The sequence below is a fragment of the Pleurodeles waltl genome, chromosome 11 (genome assembly GCF_031143425.1).
Source record: "Pleurodeles waltl isolate 20211129_DDA chromosome 11, aPleWal1.hap1.20221129, whole genome shotgun sequence".
Classification (NCBI taxonomy): domain Eukaryota; kingdom Metazoa; phylum Chordata; class Amphibia; order Caudata; family Salamandridae; genus Pleurodeles; species Pleurodeles waltl.
In genome coordinates, this window is record NC_090450.1 from 229,042,081 (window position 1) to 229,063,845 (window position 21,765).

Genomic DNA, 21,765 nt, shown 5'->3' on the forward strand with positions numbered 1-21,765 from the left:
AGAGTTCCACATCTCTGGTGCCCAACCAGCGATCTATTCTAGACCAGCTGCCGTGCGAATAATTAACGCACGTGCCCTGCCTGTCCCCACCATGCTTGGCTCTCCACAGATCCACCAGAGCACCTTTGTCCTTAATATGCGCCAATGCCCTTGCCGCTGCTACATGTTGAGGTCTGGCCTTGCTCTCCCGGTCCGCCACCGGGTCCAGAACCACATTAAAGTCTCCACCCCACAACAGAGAACCAGGGCCCAGCGAGCCAATCAAGCGCCAGACCTCCGCAAAGAACCCAGGGTTGTCAACATTGGGGCCATAAAAGGAAACAGGGCAAAACGGCCAATCATACAACGTACCCTTCAACATGACATATCGGCCACACAGATCCAGCAGCACCCTTCCCATGCGCCATGGCAGTCCCTTCCTAATCAAAATCGCAACACCTTGTGCATATCCAGAGTATGACGCCATGTGACTCTCACCAATCCAGCCATTTCTCACCATCGCCTTCGTTCCCTCAGACAGATGAGTTTCCTGCAACATACAAATATCAACCGCATGACGCTGCACAAAAGCTGATAAAAGCCTCATTTTGCGGCCATCATTCATCCGCCTAACATTCCAATTGAGACACCACACAACCGTCGTGCCTACGTTTACCATCCCAACAGTCACTCCAGCGCATGCCATCCCCAGCCATCCTACAGGAAGCAACAGCCTCTAATAAAAGAAAAGAAGAGAGAGGAGGAAAAGAGACAACACCAACAATTTCAGTAAACCAAGCAGCTAATCCCTACCCACGCTGGCTCCCCAGCCCAGTAGACCACCCCCCACCCAAGCTCAGAACCCACAGCAAAACAATAAACGTCTGATTTGGACTCATCCGACGGGGCATCAACGAGGCCATCCGATAACCGCCCCGGTAGGGGTGGGTGAGCAGGAGCATCAGTATAGCGTTCAAAGTCCAGCACTGACCACCTCGGAACCAGCTCATCGCAAGCCTAGGTCCAGGCCAAGCCCGCAGGCAGAGGAGCAGAGCGATCGGCAGCCGCAGACCAGAGTCTAATCGTTATTACTTCCATCAGGGAGTTCATCCCCCGCCCCCTCCGCCACGGCACAAGCCAAAGGCGTCTTCTTGGGAATAGTCTTGACATACTTGGCTGCCAGCTTTGGGTCAGTAAAAAAGTGCAACTTGCCCTTGTGTAATACACGTTGCTTGGCAGGGTAAATGAGAGAGATCTTAGTGTCCGTCTGGCTCAGGGTACGCTTGACTGGAAGAAACGCCCGGCGCGCAGCCTGCACCCCAGGCGTGTAATCCGGAAAAATGCTGAGCTCACTATTGTAATAAATTTTTGTTTTTGATAACTCACCCTGCCTGTTATGGTCTTTTAATTGTTCTACACAACCAGACTCCTTATCTAACTAATGTATCATTTAAAGTTTTTTGTTCTTTGTGTATATATTTAGACCATAGTGGATTTTAAAAGCCTGATGTTTCCCCGATGAGGCCCTACCTTTAATATTTGGAGGGTAAGCATTGTGGAATCTTTGCCAAATTGGCTCTCTTACTTTACTAATGTTGTACCTTTGTCACATGGCACCTTTGGGATTCCTCACAAATGTATGGGGTAATATCTCAGGATAGTGTGAACACACCACCTTTGACTATTATGAGATGCTTTGACTTTGGTTTCTTTCTTTCCTATTTTTTCTAGGTTTTTTGATTTCCTTATTATGGGAGTCCTAATTGCTTAAAGGATTAGGTACGTACTAAGGTCCTGACGAATCGCATTAAGATCATTTATTGACTAAAAAACGTCGAGAAACATCTTGACCTACGATACAGAGTAACACAGGGGATCCTGTGTTTACTTTCTTTTTTTTTTACTACTCTCTATTACGAGATCTAGTAATTATACTAACCTTACTTTTATATGGGGAGTGTAGACATTAATCTACCATATCCCTGTGTATTGTTTTTAATCATGTCAGAAGTTTAAGCATAAGAATACATTTACAATTCGTTACCTCTAGTCATTTTTAACCATCCTTATACCAATCCTTCACTATCTTTTGACCGGTTGTGCTTTATTCTCAAAAGATCTCCGGCAAAGAGCCCCCGTGTGGGGCCCGTCAGGCATTGCAGTGCCGGCCTGACAAGGAGCTTGGCCCTATGATGAAGCATGTCACCGGAAGGTGAGTGAGGGCCCTTGCTTCGAATATTTTGGTTTCCATTGAATGCAGAACCACTCAGTTTGAAAGAAACCTTCTTGCTTTTTTGGAACCGTGTGTACCTTTTTTGATTTATTGATTGTAATAAATCACTGGACACCAGTTCCCGAACCAGCCGGAGTATGGTATCCTTGTCTTGGTGGTTCAATAAACGCACAATGATCGGCCGCAATTGTTGCGCCCGCTCCACCACCAGCACCTGAGAAAGCTCGCCAGGGAACAGTGATGTAAACATAGTCTCCACATAGTCCTCCATGCGTCCGAGGGCCGTTGATTCAGCCAGACCCAAAATGGGAACATTATTGCGGCGGGATCTGGCCTCTAGCTCTTCATTTTTATTACGAATGAGCTTTAACACACGTTCTATCCTCAACAACTTATCTCAATCTGCGCGGCAGTTGTCTTCCAAATCCGATGTCCGAGACTCTACATGATCAAGACGGGTGGCATGGCCATCCACCCTTTCCTCTAGACGATTCATCTGCACAGTGAGATGGTCCAGCTTCCCATCAATACTCGCCAGGCTGTGTTTAAGATCTGCGAACATAGCCTTCACAGTATACGATTGAATGTCCTCTTCCTGGGGCAGGTCATCCATCAACTACTCGCTTGGCTACTTTTCTTTTTGCCCTCAAATGTCAGCTTGGGCTGTTTCTGATCCGCCTTCCCCATGTCTGGTCACACTCACGACCTCTCACTGGTGGTTGCCGTGAAAGTCGCCTGCCCAAGTGGCAGCCCAGGTCAGAAGATATGCAGGAGGCGCACCTGCCCCCCAGCCGGGCCAAGAGTCTTGCACTAACACTGGCAAGTGTAAAAAAAAAAAACAGTTTGTCGTGCCAAATAGGGCCCAGCCGCCAAGGCGTAGGCGCAATGTGCAGCAAAGCCAAGCGTTACCACGCAGCCCCCATAGCAAACATCAGCGCTAGGGGCCATGAGCGCAAGACCTACCTTCATGCCCCCACTCGCGGGGCCAGTCTTCATGCACTGAGGCAGCACAGCAGGGAACCAGGCTGCGTTGCGGCAGCCAGGAGCAGGGCAACCATACAGCTGCCCCCACATCGATGTCCACCAGTGTCCAGGTCCAGACGCAGCAGCAGGTCAGCCCCCTTCTCCAGGCAGGCCCAGTGACAAGGAGCGGAGCGACAGCACAGCCCCGCCCACCCAACCCATCTGCCAACCAGCCAGCAGCAGCGCCCACGGGGCCCGTGGGCCGACTCACCTGCCGACTAGGCACCCTCGAGTAGCCCACCTGACAGGGGCCCGCGCGGCTCTGGCCGCAAGCGTCAGCGTCACAGGCTCCCCAAAGTGGAGAGGGGAAGGGGGCCGAGCAGCGTCAGCCAGCCGTGGGAGCGCCGAGATCCAGGCCACTCCTGCGTTGCACCAACGAGACAGGCACCAGGCTCAGCGCCGCCTTGGCTCTCCGCGCTTCGGCTGCCGGTCCCGCAAGGGAATCCGCGGTGCCCTGGGTTTCCCCAGCCAAGCAACACCTCCCCACACAGGGGGGAGCCCCAGCCAGCACCCGGCAGCTGATCCTGGTAGAAGTAATGGTGGATAATATCTCCTGCTCGGCAGAGCCTCACAGAGTGGCGGCCATTAGCAGGAAGGCCAAACCACGCTCCCCTTGGTCGGGAATACTTTATGTTCATTCTCAGCTAAGTGGTTCATCAGGGCAATGGTATCATGTTTACAAGCTTTCCGAGTATTTGACACCACCAGGAGGTCATCAATATATTGAACCAAGACTGGATGAAAGGCAATTCTAAGGACTCCAGATGACTTTTGAGGATCAGGTTGAAAATGGAAGGACTCTCCATGTACCCTTGTGGGACTCGGCACCATGCACAAGCCAGAGGCGCCTTCTTGGGAATAGTCTTGACATACTTGGTGGCCAGCTTTGGGTCAGTAAAAAAGTGCAACTTGCCCTTGTGTAACACACGTTGCTTGGCAGGGTAAATGAGAGAGAACTTAGCGTCCGTCTGGTTCAGGGTACGCTTGACTGGAAGAAATGCCTGGCGCGCAGCCTGCACCCCAGGCGTATAATCCGTAAAAATGCTGAGCTCATTATTGTAATAAAACACTGGATGCTGTTCCCGAGCCAGCCGAAGTATGGTATCCCTGTCTCGGTGGTTCAATAAACACACAATGATCGGCCGTGATCTCTGCGCCCGCTCCACCACCAGCACCTGGGAAAGCTCGCCAGGGAACAGTGATGTAAACATAGTCTCCACATAGTCCTCCATGCGTTCCATGGCCGTTGACTCAGCCAGACCCAAAATGTGAACATTATTGCGGCGGGATCTGGCCTCAAGCTCTTCATTTTTATTACGAATGAGCTCTAACACATGTTCCACCCTCAACAAGTTATCTCAATCCTCGCAGCAGTTTGTCTTCCAAATCAGATGCCCGAGACTCTACATGATCAAGACGGGTGGCATGGCCATCCACCCTTTCCTTTAGGCGATTCATCTGCGCAGTCAGATGGTCCAGCTTCCCATCAATACTGGCCAGGCTGTGTTTAAGATCTGCGAACATGGCCTTCACAGTGGACGATTGAATGTCCTCTTCCTGGGGCAGGTCATCCATCGACTACTCACTTGGCTACTTTTCTTTTTGCCCTTAAACGTCAGCTTGGGCTGTTTCTGATTCGCCTTCACCATGTCTGGTCACACTCACCATCTCCCACTGGTGGTTGCCGTGAAAGTCGCCTAACCAAGTGGCAGCCCAGGTCAGAAGATATGCGGGAGACTCACCTGCCCCCCAGCCGGGCCAAGAGTCTTGCACCAACACTGGCAAGTGTAAAAAAAAAACAGTTTGTCGCGCCAAATAGGGCACAGCCGCCAAGGCGTAGGCGCAATGTGCAGCAAAGCCAAGCGTTACCACGCAGCCCCCACAGCAAACTTCAGCGCTAGGGGCCACGAGCACAAGACCTACCTTCATGCCCGACTCGCGGGGCCAACCTTCATGCCCTGAGGCAGCACAGCAGGGAACCAGGCTGCAGTGTGGTAGCCAGAAGCAGGGCAATCATACAGCCGCCCCCACCTCGATGTCCTCCAGTGTCCAGGTCTAGATGCAGCAGCAGGACAGCCCCCTTCTCCAGGCAGGCCCAGGCGCACGGAGCGGAGCGACAGCACAGCCCCACCCACCCCACCAAGCTGCCAACCAGCCAGCATCAGCACCCACGGGGTCCGTGGGGCGACTCACCCGCCGACTGGGCGCCCTTGAGTAGCCCACCCGACAGGGACCCGCACGGCTCTGGACGCTATCCGCAGTGTCACAGGCTCCCCAAAGTGGAGAGCGGAAGGGGGCCGAGCAGCGTCAGCCAGCCGCGGGAGCGCCGAGATCCAGGCTGCTCCCGCGTTGCACCAACGAGGTGGGCACCAGGCTCAGCGCTGCCTCGGCTCTCCGCGCCTCAGCCGCCAGTCCCGCAAGGGAATCCGCAGCACCTCGGGTCTCCCCAGCCAAACGACACCTCCCCACACAGGGGGGAGCCCCAGCCAGCACCCGGCAGCTGGCCCTGGTAGAAGTAATGGCAGATAATATCTCCTGCTTGGCAGAACCTCACAGAGTGGCGGCCATTAGCAGGAAGGCCAAACCACACCCCCCTTGGTAGGGGATACTTTATGTTCATTCTCAGCTAAGTGGTTCATCAGGGCAATGGTATCATGTTTACAAGCTTTCCGAGTATTTGACACCACCAGGAGGTCACCAATATATTGAACCAAGACTGGATGAAAGGCAATTCTAAGGACTCCAGATGACTTTTGAGAATCAGGTTGAAAATGGAAGGACTCTCCATGTCCATTGTGGGACTCAGCACCATGCCAAAACACGTCTGCCGAACTGAAATGTGAAAAGGCCGTGGTTATCACCATGCAACAGTGTGAAGAATTAAGGGCCAGATGTATCAAACTTTTTTGCATTCCCAAACGGTGCGAATCGCACAATTCGGTATTCCCAGTGCAAATAAAAGGAATCGCTTAAATAGAGATTCCTTGTAACTGCGACATGAATTTGCGGGTCGCATTCTGTGTATCGCAAATAGCGACATGATCTAGCGAATCGCAATCTGCGTATCGCAAATTGCGTCCTGGATTTGCGAATCGTGGATGCGATCTGCAAAATCATGTTGCAATTTGCGATACACAGAATGCGATTCACAAATTCCGTCTCGCAATGCAATGCATCAACAATTCGCAAATAGCAATTATTTGCAGAATTGCCTTTTGCACGTGCAATTTGCCACGAAGTGAAATCAGGTGGTAACCAGGTGCAACCTATACAAAGAGGCCCAGAATGACTCTGCCTCTTTTCCACAATGGCTGCACTCTACGTGATAGCAAGGAGGATGAGGATCCTGGCAGGTTTGAGAAGAGGGAGGAGGAGAGAGGAGCACATTTTTAGAGTGTGCATAACCCTTTTTGACCAGACAAAGGAGTAGATATATGAGAAGTACAGGTTAAGCTCAGCGATTATACTTTACCTGATAGATGATCTACAACCCATACTGCAGCGCACCACACACAGGATGAATAGTATATACCCACCCATGTGCAGGTATTATGCTTCCTGCGCCTATTAGCCTCAGGGAGCTATCAAGGGGTTATAGCAGCAGCTGGAGGGGACTCACAGAGTGCTCTCTCACGATTTTTCAATGCATTTCTCAATGCCATGCTGAGCAAAATTCAACAGTACATAAGATTCCCCAACACCCCACAGGAATTACTACGGAAAAAAATCGATCTCTACCAGATTGCCCGATTCCCACATGTAATAGGCGCCATCGATGGGACACATGTAGCTATCGGTCCGCCATCGGCCACAGAGTATGTTTATCAGAACCGAAAAAATTCACATTCCATGAACATACAAGTAATTAGCAATGCCTCCAACATTATAACCGATCTTGTGGCCAGATATCCAGGTAGCACACATGACTCCTACATCTTTCGGCACAGTGGAAGTTACACGAGACTACTAGGTGGTGAGTTTGGCGAAGGATGTCTAATGGGCAACGTAATAGTTGACAATGTCGCATTGATGTAAATGCGACGTCACGTATAACGTACTCATTTTACTCTCCTGTCATTCCAGGAGACAGTGCCTACGCCGTGCGGTCATTCATACTGACGCCCTATCTGAATCCTGCAACACCAGCCAAAAGGAGGTATAATGCTGCTCACAGGACAACCCGCAGCGTTGTAGACAGAATCTTCGGCCTGCTGAAGAGCCGCTTCAGATGCATACACAAGTGGTGGTGCACTACAATAAAGCCCTGAAACAACATGCAAAATCGTGGCTACATGTGCTATGTGGCACAACATTGCTACAACGAGGGGCATACCTGTGGAACCCACCAAACCGGACTCAGATGAGGATGGTGATCCCTTGCCACCCCTTCACCCTGTAGACAGAAGCAGTGCAGCAGAGGGCGGACAAAGATGTGCTGACATCATGCGCAACCATTTCTGATGTAAGTAATGACAATACCACGTCAATTATATGTATTGCTGTAGGTAGCATCTTTATTGTTTTGACTTCATGTAATATATTTGTGACTAGGACATAGCTATGCACTATAGACAAATAGGTGTGAGTAACAGTGTCACACTATTAGCATCATAGTATAACTGTTTTGCTACAGGTTAAGCTAGTCTCCTACATCCCTCATCATTACTTCCTATGTCCACGCACTCCACTTGAGTGCTCAGTGGCCTCGGTGGCACCTCTTGTAGCGGGTTCAAAGACAGTACTGTGTCTGGTACTACGATGCCTAGGATCCATCACAGAGGCTGAGAGACTTCTGAGGATAGAGAGCTCCCCACTATCCACACCACCAAGTTCGCTGTTTGTAGCACTCTATGCTGTCTGCATTGTCTCCAAAACATTGGTTATTTGCACCAATCCTTGTGCAACATCCCGACTTCAATGTGCTATCTAAACTTGTATGCCCACAGCACGCCGTCATGTCAAGGCAGTTGAGGTAGAGAGACAATTGACAGATCTGCAGAACCCATCCAACCTGCCCATCAATTGGTGATGGCGCCTACGGTGGCTGACATGCTCCTGCTGAATGCACAGTGCAGAGTTCCCTAACAGTGTTTGTCATCTCCTTTGTGTTTTCTGCTGCTGTTTGCTGTCCTCATGCAGCTTGCACATGTTTTCATTAAGAGACTCTAACTGCTTGTGCATTAATCCCATGTTGTAATTGTGAGACTCAAACTGCCTGTGCATTGCACCCATGTTATTATCGATTGACACCAACTGCCTGGGCATTGACCTCATGTGTTTACATTGCAGGCGCTGCACTTTCAGCATGGAAGCTGCAAGGCTGCCAAAGAGTGATGGGCCCTCACCTTCCTCAGTGCACAGTCTGCCTGCATCGTGACGCCTCCTGAGGGAAGTGGACTGACACTTGGGCAGGGACTGCTGTCTTACTGTGATTCTAGCCTCTGGGTGTGGTGTGGGTTCTTTAACCTGCATTTCATCAGAGTCCAGGTTGTACTCTGGGAGAGGTAGCACTCTTGCCCTGCGCCTAGTTGGTGCATCAATGAAGTACTCACTGGTGTTTGAGTTGGACTGTGGCTGTGTTTTGCTATCCCCCACATTTCCACCTTCTGCTGCGTCAGGGCCCGGAACATCTACAACGACAATATGCAGCATGGCACTTTTGATTATTACACAAATAGTTGCATAATAGTATTAAATGTACACTGACATAGTATCACTAAGAGTCTTTTGTGTTGTTTCTCTATTTGGCTTAACACTATCTTGCTATTTATGTGGTATTTGCACTTTAGGGGTGTGGACTACCACTCCCATAAGGCATTGTTGGGTTGTATGTAAGATGTGGCATGGACTACTTATCACACTGCATTGTGCCAATTGCTATTTTCTAAGGGGCATTTGTACATGCACATATGGGGAAACACATCATTACTGCTCTTACCTTTGCTGGTGCTGGGTGTCCATGAGGTGTCAATGTCAGTGACACCACTGACACCTTCAGGAAGCAGTGTGGACTCCACCATGTCTTCCATTGGTGTGGACAGTTTCTGGGTGGGTGGTCCTCCTCTGATGCAATTCCTGCTCACTGAATTTGAGCTTGTGCTTTCTGTCACCTTTCTCCTGGCTGGTTCACAAGGCTGCCTCTCTGGTGCTGGACTGTGTCTCTCTGCCTGCTCCTGTGGGTGTGGCTCCTGGAAACATCATGGGCTGACTCACTTCCTGGTTGTGATGTCATCAGGCTGTTCCGGTTTGCAGTTTTCACAATTTGCGATTTGCAAAAAACGATTCGCTATTTTTTGTGATTCGGTATTTGCAACTCGCAAATTGTGTTTGTGAATTTTAGGAAATCGCTATTACCGATTCGCAGTTTTCATACATCCCATTTTGCATTTCTAAAATAGCGTTTTCTTGAAATTCGCTATTTAAGAAATGCAAACCATGAGCTTGATACATCTGGCCCTAAGCTTGGCAAAGGTCAATCACTGTGACCCACTCTGCCTCACATGGAATCTAAAGCAAAAATCACAGCTGGATTTGGTGCCATAGGACAACAAGGAAGTACAATGACATTAATCCTTCTCAAATCTTGCATCTTACCATTAGGTTTCTGCAAGCCCATAATTGGTGGGTTACATGGACTACTCATAATCTCCTCTAGGACGCCATGTTGAGTCAATCACAGGATTAATCCCAGCAGTAGTTTCAGGGGTCAGAATATATTATGGGATTTTCGAATATTCAGCATTAGGTTTCACTGTTATGCAGGTAGGCTCAGCTCCTTTAATGTATCCTATGTCTTTTCCTGAAAGTCCCAGACTTCAGGTAGCACTGTGTCCCTCAGCTCTTGGGGCAAATCATCACTTGTCAACATGGGCTACAATCTGATATCTGAATTCTGACTTGCAAGTTTAAAGGCAACGTCCTACTCAAGAGTCTTGAATTCAGCACCTTTCAGGGTACAGTAGATGGAACAATTAACTTTACATAAAAGGTCAAGTCCAAGCAGACTCACAGGACTCAAATTACACACCACAATTTGGTGATTCTCTTCAAAGGACCCTATTTTAACAGGTAAGGCTTATGTAAGAGGGCTAGCCAAGTGTTTATAAGTGTTTATTAGCAACTCCTACAACCTGGATTCTTTTTAGAGGGGTAGATTGGGAACCTCTGCTGTTCTCATAGTAGAGCGGATAGCACCAGTATCGATGAAGAATGATATGGGGTGACCATTCATGTCACCATCCACAAATGGACCACTCTGCTATACCTCTAAGGATGCAATCCTTCTCTCCTCTCAGGCACAGTCACTGGGACAGATCTGAGATGTAGTCCTCATTTGCAAGTATCATAGAGTATTGTGAAATGTACCCTGATTCACAAAAGGGTTATTGTTTGCGTTGTGGCCATGATTCAGGTTAGATTTGGGAGCATTTGCATTCTGTTGTGGCATTCTCTGAGTTTGGGGAACATTAAAATTCTGCGTTCTCTGTCTCTGTACATGCTGTGTGTGAACTGGATTAACCTGTGTCTGTACAACTCCACCATTCTGAACCTGGTTCTCATTCACCATAGTACCAGCATTGAAACAACATTCCTTCTTCCAATGCCCCATCGTGCCGTAGATGTGGCAAGGATTAGCTTTCTTCAGAGGAACCACATCAGTCCCTATACTCAGATCAATTAGAACACCATGACCTCTACTCTGTTGTTGAAATTCATTACCAACGTGCATCACTGAGACTCCCTGCTGATACACTCCCTGCATAGGACCAACATTCCCTACAAACTGTTGACTCTGACTTTGTTTTGCAGCTTTCATTTGTGCCACCTTCAGCTTCTCTTTCACTTTCTTTCGCTTCATCTCCAATTCATCACTACAATATTTTGCATATCAAGATTTCACCAATTGACTTACTGTGCCAACAAATGACATGTTCCTGAATCATTGTGCCAATCTCAGGTTTCAGTTCATGCACAAATCGGAACACAAAGGCGGTCATTATGAACATGACGGTGTGGCCCGCCATGCCGGCATGGTGGGCCACACCGCCATATAATGTACCTCATGAGGGCCGCCATCGACAGCCCTCACTCCCCGCCAGGGTGCCTCCGTCAGGCAGCCTAGCAGCGGTCGAAAACATTATCCGACAGGGCAGCGGTGCTGCCCCTCGGATAATGTTTCCTCAGCCACCAGCCGAAGGCTGGCGGAAGGGGTGCACCGGGGCATGGGCAGTGCAGGGTCCCCGGTGCGGTGCCCCATCACGCAGGTCGGGCAGTGATCTGCGCCACGGGTGCAGCTGCACCCGCCGCACAGAGGCATTGGCGGCGGCTCCAATGTCCCGCCGGCCCACAGGAGTGTTCTTTCTGTGACAGGCGGGGATCCGGGGACGCTGGTGGTCAGTGTTTTGACCGCCATCATGAACACAGCGGTTTTTACCGCCGTGTTCATAATGAGGGCCAAAATGTCCCATATCTTTGGTCTCAATGGTCTCTGTCACACTATACTGTTTAAATGCCTGCAGCATTCTCTCATAGTAGGAGTGTATTTACTCTTTGGTCTCTTGGGTCGTTCTGTCAATCTTGAACCAATCAATGTCTTTAGGCAATACCTTTGATTTAACAAAATGTGATTCCTTGATGATACTTTCTCATCACCACTGGAGACCGACCCTTTGTTACTGAATGTCTCAGGGGTTCTTTCTCAGGCCAATCAACATCTATCTTGCATTCAGCTTACAAATCACCCAGGATCACAATTTCAAACAAGATATTTAAATCTGTCCACAGGACCTTCGATATTTTCACAAACCTGTCAACCTGTCTGTACCATTCTACTGGCTTTTCTCTCAGTTTTGGGAAATCGTTTGAAAATTACACAACATCATTCCTACTCCAGGGCACATGGACATAGCCTCCATCAGGATCTTCTCTCATTGGGAGTGTTTGTATATCGTCTTCCTCCTGATCTGCTCCAGCTGGAGGCAGTTCTAACCTTTCTTTCTTTGGTTCTTTCTTCTTTACCCATCTGCCTTCCCAACTATCTAGCTCTCTCCATTTTCAAATATAGCCTGTTAATTCCTTGATTTGTAATTTCATTCCTGATAGTCTCATGTTAGAGAGATCTTGGTCATTAAAGCTTAAATGGTAGCTTTTCTGTAACGCCTTGGATTAAAATAAATTTTGTATTTATGAGTTAAGTTGACCAACCTTTCATAAGCTTGTCCTGCACTTCTTGTGATATTCCTGCAAGCGAATAAGAGTTCATTCTTTTGGTAGGTATCTTATTGAGACATGTCAAGATTTCCAAGTATCATTTCATTTAATTCCAATTTTAATTTAGCCACATCTATTGTCTTTTCTCTCTGGGGATTGAGTTGTCTTTGCACTTGTTTCTAAACCTTCGCCTTCTTTTGGAATGTCTAAACCTTTGAGCCAATCATCTAGTTTCTGGGCACTAAGATCTGGTTGCTCTGCTGGGGTATTAATTATTATTTGTCCCCTAGAGGTACTCAGATTTGTATGGTTCTTGATATCCAAATGGACATGTCAGAATATGGCGAACCTAAGAGTATTCCTGTCCTAGGGGAACTGCAATTAGCATTGGGAATTACATTCATTTTGGGCAAGACAAGGGTGGTGATTCTTGAGGAAATCTTCCATACATGGAAAATCCTGTCTTAGTTACTGTAGGATCTGCACTGGCCGCACGTGGAATATTCCCTTGAATCAGATCTGAAGGAATTCTTCTCATTGTCAAGCCCACAGGATTGTTACCTGAGGTACCCTTTTCAATAGGCACTGCTTATGTATGTGTAGTGCTTCCTGCTACTCCAGGTTTATACAAAGGAACTACAGGACCAATTGTGATAGGAACTGTGAATGTATGTAGTGTATCTGAGGCAGATACATTTTGAGTGACTGTCATCCCTGAACCCTCTCCTATCGAATTAGAACTTACATCTACTGGTGTGGTAGTCAGATCAGAAATCCCATTGATTATTGCATTACTCACCTCTCCCACTTGGGTCACACCATATGGGGCTGAATGATTTAACAATAGTTCATTTATGAAATCCTCATGTGAATCACTATCACTGTTCTCCCTTCTGTTCTCGGTGCCATCTACATCTTCTTTATTTTTCTTTCACTTTTATTTATTCTTCCCCTCTTCTTCACCCATCAGTGCAGGATATAACCTAGTTCTCTCAATCACATCTGTTCTCCATATCTTCTGTTCTCCATCCCATCTAGCATCTGCACAAGTTTGCATTGGTTTCTTGACCCTTCCTTCATATTTAGCCTTTTGTTTCTGTTGAGTAATGTGTTCCCAAGCATTAAGTGCTTTGTATTGTGCAAGGCTAGGAGGCAGTTTCATATCATACAACGTACTCCTCAAATGTTCAATAATTCTCAAATTATGTGTACCTTAGCATGAAAATGTCAGTGCACCCTCTTTCACAGTGAACTTATGCGACTGTTCAAGCCAAATACATGTGTGAGGACCCATATTTATCACCATGTAATGATCTGGCATACCTTCGAGAGGTGCCTCTTCACCCACTCTTATAGTCACATTTCCGTTTTTCAGACTTGATACAGTGCTATAAAGAATTTCATTTTTCAGTCAAAATATGCGGCTATCACAATAACTTTTTGTTCAAACCAGGAACTGATTCTTCACCCACAACTCTCTGTTTGGATTCGACAAGCAATACCACTGTGACTCTCTATGACCCATTCAATGAATACCAGTGTGACTTTATACCAACTGACCAATACCAGCGCAGCACTCCGTGATGTTAACCTCACTCCTTATAGCGGCTCACCCTTCTTTACAATTTTTCACAAACTCTCTCTCTCAACAATCTATGCATAAAAACATATGCAAGCAACTTCAACGACTAACTGCTTCATTAAAGAAATGAAAGTTATTCAGTCACTTCAAAAATGGTCTGGAGTAATGCTTTCCAACCTACCCTGATACACACTCAAATGATACCTAGACCAGCGGGGTCTTTTTGGGATTGATACAGTTACTCACTCTGCACTGAGATTCATTGTACCAATCATCTTATAATCACGCAAAGATATGGTCCCTATCCAATGGTGGTGCCAACAATGTCTCACAACTAGTGCCACAACACAGCAGACAAGTACAGCATAATATATTCTACACTTTTCTCATATCCTGGGACCTTAAGCAACGACGGACCTGACAACCACTTCAACTTCTTTGCCTTAAGCTCAACATTCACATACAACTCAAAATGTCTTTACAGAATACCATACTATCACTTCAAGACCACCACAAGCTAAGCATAAGCAATCACAATGCACAACCCTATTAATATTCACATCTCCGCTGCTACAACTCATTCCTGAACCACTGAAACTCTATCACTCCTCCAAACGAACCATGAGCTTTGGACGTTTGGGCTGGATTTGGGCAATTTCTGAATGGGACAACCTAACTCACTCACTTCAGTGACAAAACCATCCTACAGTGCTACCAGTCGACAGAGCGTTGGGCCACTCTCCTAAAATTTGTCATCCTTTAGACCTTTTTAAGTCGACTTGAAAGATGTAGGGGGTTAGCAGTAGTCAAACAATTTCCAATTAACTGGTTAACACATTTGGCTACTGTGATGCTATTAATTGTGTTTGACCAATGACTTTGTGTTTCACCACTGCGCATATTAGTTGCTCAATGTTCACCAGTAGCACATTATGGGGGTCATTACAACATTGGCGGTAAAAGGCGCTTACCGCCGTGCAGAAGACCGCCAATACACCGCGGCGGCGGCGGTAGTCCGCCACAGCTATTATGACACACATCTCGGAATCTGCCGAAATTCAGACACCCACACAACTCCGCCACACCAAAGGTCAGTGTTAAACTAGCGAAACCAAAACCTCCACCTCCACGCCAACAGAAACATGCCCATGCTATTACGACCCACGAATCCACGCGGCGGTCTTTCAACTGCGGTATTCCATTGGCGGTACACACCGCCGCGCTCAAAATACACACACATCTCCAAAACACCGCCAGATTGGACAATTCAAAATACACACAGCTGATACACATACACACACCACTCCCACACACCCAACACAATATAAAACACACACCCACATCACCCACAAACCCCTACGACCACGATTTCGAGACGAAGGCCAGAGAGACAGGACAGCCAAGATAACACCACCATACAGAGGCACACAACACCATCACCCACACCACATCCACGCACAAAACACCACACACCACTACACATCACCACACACATCAACACTCACACCGCCCCACACATCACACACACCACCCCATGTCACGCCAAAGACACCCCCGCTTCTCCGAGGAGGAGTTCAGGGTCATGGTGGAGGAAATCATCCGGGTAGAGCCACAGCTATTTGGCTCACAGGTACAGCACACCTCCATAGCCAGGAAAGTGGAGCTATGGCAAAGAATCGTGGACAGGGTCAGCGCCGTGGGACAGCACCCAAGAAATAGGGAGGACATCAGGAAGAGGTGGAACGACCTACGGGGGAAGGTGCGTTCAACGGTCTCCAGGCACAACATCGCGGTTTCCGCGGACTGGCGGCGGACCCCCACCTCCTCCCCCACAACTAACAACATGGGAGGAGCAAGTCTTGACCATCATGCTTCCTGAGGGCCTCGGAGGAGTCAGTGGAGGATGGGACACTGGTAAGTCAAATCGTAACTATCATATCCCCACCCTACCTGCATGCTCTCACACACCCCCACCCTCACCCCCTCCCCTATCACTACAACTCCTCACTAAAGTACTCATAACACAAACCACCCATCCCAACACCAAGCCCTGCATGACACAACTAAGCATGGACACCCAGCACTAAAGCATGCCCACTGCACATATGCATACAACCCCCTAAACCACCATCACACAAGCTCCCACACAGGAATGCTTGCACTGGGGTACACGCTCACCCACCCATTGCACACCATTACACACACACATGCAATAATCATGCTCTTATGCCCCTGCAGGAACCCAAAGGACCGTCACCACACCAGAGGGTCCAGACAACACCACTCCACCCCCAGAAGAGGCCCACAGTGACGATAGCAGCTCTGCCCTACTGGATCCTGATGACCAGGCCGGACCATCGTGGGCCTCGGGACTGTCGGTTCCCCTTGCACAGGCACAGCCCAACACCGACTTTCCACCCTCTGGTAACACCAGCACAGCACCCACCCAGCGGGCCCAAACCTCCGTACCCAGGACAGGTCAATCAGCGGTGTGTCCACCACTACAGGGAACCCAGGAGAACCCACCACCCCAACAACAACAGGGACCTGGGGGCAGTGGTAGTGGGCACACGGTCAAGGGGACGGAGGCACAGGAAGACAGGGGAACTGGGAGGGCTGCTGTTGCGACAGGGGGCGGACAGGCCAAGGGAACCCACTCTCCACGAGGCCCTATCCTCCATCATGGGAGCATACCACCACTCCCAGGAGATGATGGCGACGGTCCTGGACAAGTTGCAGGAGACCCTGCGCCTGCAGGAGGAACAGTATTTGGGGTTCAGGGAGGAGCTCAGGACCATCAGCTCCGCCCTGGGCACCATCGTAGGGGTGCTGAAGGACATACAGCAGACCTTGAGGGACACTGTGGCACTCCAAGGGGCCCCTGACACTAGCCAGGACGATGAAATGCCCACCACCTCCGCCGGCGCTAGTGGACAGGACGCCCCGCCACAGGATCACTACACCAGCACCCCACCCCCTGTAGACGGACAACCACCACGCAAGCGGTCCCTGAGATCCAGGAACAGGACAGAGCAAGATGGCAAGACCCCCGCCAGGAAATGAGACCACCCTGTTTGTCCTCCCACTGTCCCACTTTGTTACCCTGTCCATACTTAAACTGCCCCAGCTCCACTTCCTATGCCCAGATGGGCAGTGTACCTGTGAGACTAATAGACTGGACTCTGCCATGGACATTCCTCCGCCATCACCCATCCTCATTTTACAACCCCCTCCCATTTCTGATCACTTCAATAAACACCCTTGAAACACAAAACATTCTGGAGTCAGTCTGTGATTTAGTAAATATGTATTATCAATGACAGTGTCATAATGCCTTTCCTATTGTAAAGCTAACATACCTATGTCACACATCACAAGTCCTTGAAGGATGCAAGCAGATGACACGTTGGTAACCACACCTGTGAAACCGTAATGGAAAGGTACAACTCAGTTACCAAATACTGGTTGAAATCGACAGACAGGATAGAGGTAGACGTGTGAAAGTTAATGTAATGGTAAAAATGAAAATGTTCTCACCTGTGTGTCACTGGAAATATTGCTGTATGACTGACTCCCTGTTGTCGTTGTCTGCTTCCTCAGCTTCCTCCTCATCACTGTCCACAGGCTCCACAGGCTCCACAGCTGCTACAACACCGTCATCTGGATCATCCTCCTGCAGAAAAGGCACCTGGCGTCGCAAAGCCAAATTATGAAGCATCGAGCAGGCGATGATGATCTGGCACACCTTCTTCGGTGAGTAGAATAGGGAACCACCTGTCATATGGAGGCACCTGAACCTGGCCTTCAGGAGGCCGAAGGTGCGTTCGATCACCCTCCTAGTCCGCCCATGGGCCTCATTGTAGCGTTCCTCTGCCCTGGTCCTGGGATTCCTCACTGGGGTCAATAGCCAGGACAGGTTGGGGTAACCAGAGTCCCCCAATAGCCATACATGGTGCCTCTGGAATTGACCCATCATATCAGGGATGCTGCTGTTCCGCAGGATGTAGGCGTCATGCACTGAGCCAGGGAACATAGCATTTACCTGCGAGATGTACTGGTCTGCCAAACAGACCATCTGAACATTCATAGAATGATAACTCTTCCTGTTCCTGTACACCTGTTCACTCCTGTGGGGGGGACCAGAGCTACATGGGTCCCATCAATGGCACCTATGACGTTGGGGATATGTCCAAGGGCATAGAAGTCACCTTTAACTGTAGGAAAATCTGCCACCTCAGGGAAAATGATGTATCTCCTTAAGTGTTTCAGCAGGGCAAACAACACTCTGGACAGCACGTTGGAAAACATAGGCTGGGACATCCCTGATGCCATGGCCACTGTTGTCTGAAAAGACCCACTAGCAAGGAAATGGAGCACTGACAGCACCTGCACGTCAAGGGGGATTCTAGTCGGATGGCGGATTGGTGACCTCAGGTCTGGCTCCAACTGGGTACATAGTTCCTGGATTGTGGCACGGTCAAACCGGTAGGTGACGATGACATGTCGCTCTTCCATTGTCAACAGGTCCACCAGCAGTCGGTACACCGGAGGATTCCGCCATCTTCTCACATGTCCCAGCTGACGGTGCCTACGAAGGACAACAGCGACGAATCAGTCATTATTCCTCCAGGTATGTACCCACAGTTACACACAAGACTAAACCACTCACAAAACCCTTCCTGTATGTGTGTTGAGTGTAGGCCTAGCTATGTGTGACGCAGAGGTAAATTAAGCTATGTGGGCCCCTGAAATGGCGGCTGCCTGACCTCTAAACTGGGACAATGGGATTGTGGGGTAACTGCGCTGGCGTTGCACACCGTCGCGGTAGGCGGTCGTAGACCGCGGCGCAATGCTGCATTGGTTGACATAGGACCCTATGGGTCCCAGGAGCCAATGAACAGGTGCGCCGGCGGTGATGATACGCACCGCCGCAGACGTCACCGCTGTGGACGTCACCGCCATTTTCTATCTGTTCAATCACTAGATACCTGACCTTCGACAGGAGAGGACCTACACTGCAAGTGCTGCTGTGACCTCGGTCTAGAAGCGACGATGGCTGCTGCGTCTGGGGAAGGGGCCCCTGCCTTCACTGCACAGGAGTTGGAGAAACTGGTAGATGGGGTCCTCCCCCAGTACACGCTACTCTACGGTCCTCCAGACCAACAGGTTACTACACAGGGAGCACGTTGTATGGGCTAGGCCTGGGTGAAGAGGGCTGGTTGGAAGAGGGAAGGGGGCCGAGTTCATAGAACATTAATGCATGGGAATGAATGGGCCACATGGCCAGAGTAGGGAGGGGGCCACTCACATCGACGGTGCAGTTGGTAATGACTGTTCCTCTTTCCTTGTGCATGTCATGTAGGTCAGCGCCCACCAGAAGAGGGACATCTGGCGTGCCATCGCCAAGGAGGTCCGGACCCTGGGGGCCCACCAGAGACGGGGCACCCACTGCCAGAAATGATGGGAGGACATTCTCCGCTGCAGCAAGAAGACGGCGGAAACTCAGCTCGGGATGGCCTCCCAACGTGGGAGGGGTGCCCGTCGCACCATGACCCCCCTGATGTTCCGGATCCTGGCGGTGGCCCACCCGGAGTTGGATGGGCGCTTGAGGGCATCACAGCAGACACAAGGGGGTGAGTACACTCTCATTCTGCTGACTTTGCGTGCAGTGGAGGTGTCTGGGTGGGGGAGGTGGGCTGTGGCCAGGGCGAGTTTGGTAGGCAAGGCCCCTGTGTAATGCAGGCCATGTGGCACTTTACCCCACCTCACCAGAGTGCCAAGTACAGGTATAGTTGCCCCTGTGGCATCCATGTGTGCAGATGTCCACCATTGCCATGTAGGCCATATCCCAGAAATTGCACCTGCAGAGGGCAGGAACACGGCGTAATGCAGGGGGCTGCTGTGTCTGTCTTGTCCGCCAACGGTAGCGGTATGCCATGCACTCAAACTCTCTTTCTTCTGTCTCCCCCCCCTTTTTCTGCTCTCCCTGTCCTTTTGTACATCAGCATCATCAGGCAGAGGTACAGTGGCACCGGAGCACGAGGGAGCTGCATCCCACATGGCCATGGAGGGCCACACCACGGACTCTGAATGCACCAGTGGGACGGAGGGCGAGGGGAGCTTCACGTTGGCTACCAGATCATCAAGCAGCGACACGGACTCGTTCGCCGATGGGGGCTCCTTTGTGGTGGCGGCACCATCTGTGCGCCCCACTTCTACAGGTACAGCCGCCACCTCCCCTACCAGCACCGCCCTCCCAGCAGCCCCTCAGCGTTCGCCCCGTGCCCGCTCACCCAGGAGGATGGGCATCACCTTCGCCCCAGTCACCCCTGCTGCCCTCAGTGAGGAGGCCATTGTCCTCCTCAGGTCACTCACTGTTGGGCAGTCTACCATTGTGAATGCCATCCAGGGTGTAGAACGAGAGTTGCAACACAGTAATGCGTTCCTGGAGGGCATTCATTCTGGTCAGGCTGTCCTTCAGCGAACCCTGCAATCTCTGGCCTCAGCACTGATGGCAGCCATTGTCCCTGTGTCCAGCCTCCCCCCTCCAACCTCCTCCACCCAGACCCAATCTCCTGTACCCCAGCCCATCCCAAGCACACCTACAGACCAGCATGCACACAAGTAGCTCAAGCAAACATAGGCACCACACAACCCACAGGCACTCACGCAAGCCTCACCCATGTACAGACACAGCAACATCCACTGCCTCCACTGTGTCCCCCTCCTCCTCTTCTCCCTCCTCCCTCCCAGTCTCGTCTACACACACACCTGCATGCACCACATCTACATGCACCATGAATCGCACAAGGAGACCCAGCACCCCAAGCCGCTCACCTGCACTCACCACCTCCACTGCCATTTACACGTCCCCTGTGTCCTCTCCCAGTGTGTCTGTGACGCCCCCTCCCAAAGTACACAAACTCCGGCAACCACACACCCAACATCCATCCACCTCACGACAGCCTCCAGTACCTGCACCTGCACCCAAAACACCTAAAGTGACACCTCCGACAACCACCTCCTCTTCCTTTACTCCCAGACCCCCTCCAACTACCCATCCCAGTGTACGTCAGAAACTGTCCCTCTGTAAAGTTGACCTTTTTGCCCCCACCCACCCTCCAATTCATCAGTCCTGTCATAGCGCCTCAGCCAAAAAGCCTCCAATACCAGTGGTGCCTGTTCAAGGTTTGCGGAGTGCACCGGCCACCAGGGCAGGCAGTGTGACCCGGAGCCAAGGCACTGGCAGCCCACCCCCTGTAAAGGCTCTAAAATTGGAGAGTGGACGACGGGACCGTGTGAAGACTCCTGGTGGGAAAACAACTGACATGGGTTCCAAGGGGATTGGAGAGTCAGCTGTGACTCCACCAAAGGTGGGGAAGGGCCAGAGGAAGTCTGCCCAGTCTGTTGTGTGTGTCACGGCGGAGAAGGGCGGCATCATTCCCGGCGGTCGAGACACAACCGCCAGCACCATCGTCACTAGTCAGGAGACCCCCGCCACCGCCAAAGTCAGTGCCCAGGAGAGCCCAAGTATCGTCACTGGTCAGGAGACCACTGCCACCGCCGGCGTCATTGCCCAGGAGGGCCCAAGTATCGTCACTGGTCAGGAGACCACCGCCATAGTCACAGCCCAGGAGGGCCCAAGTAGCGTCACTGGTCAGGAGACCACCGCCAGAGTCACAGCCCAGGAGGGCTCAAGTATCGTCACTGGTCAGGAGACCACTGCCATAGTCACAGC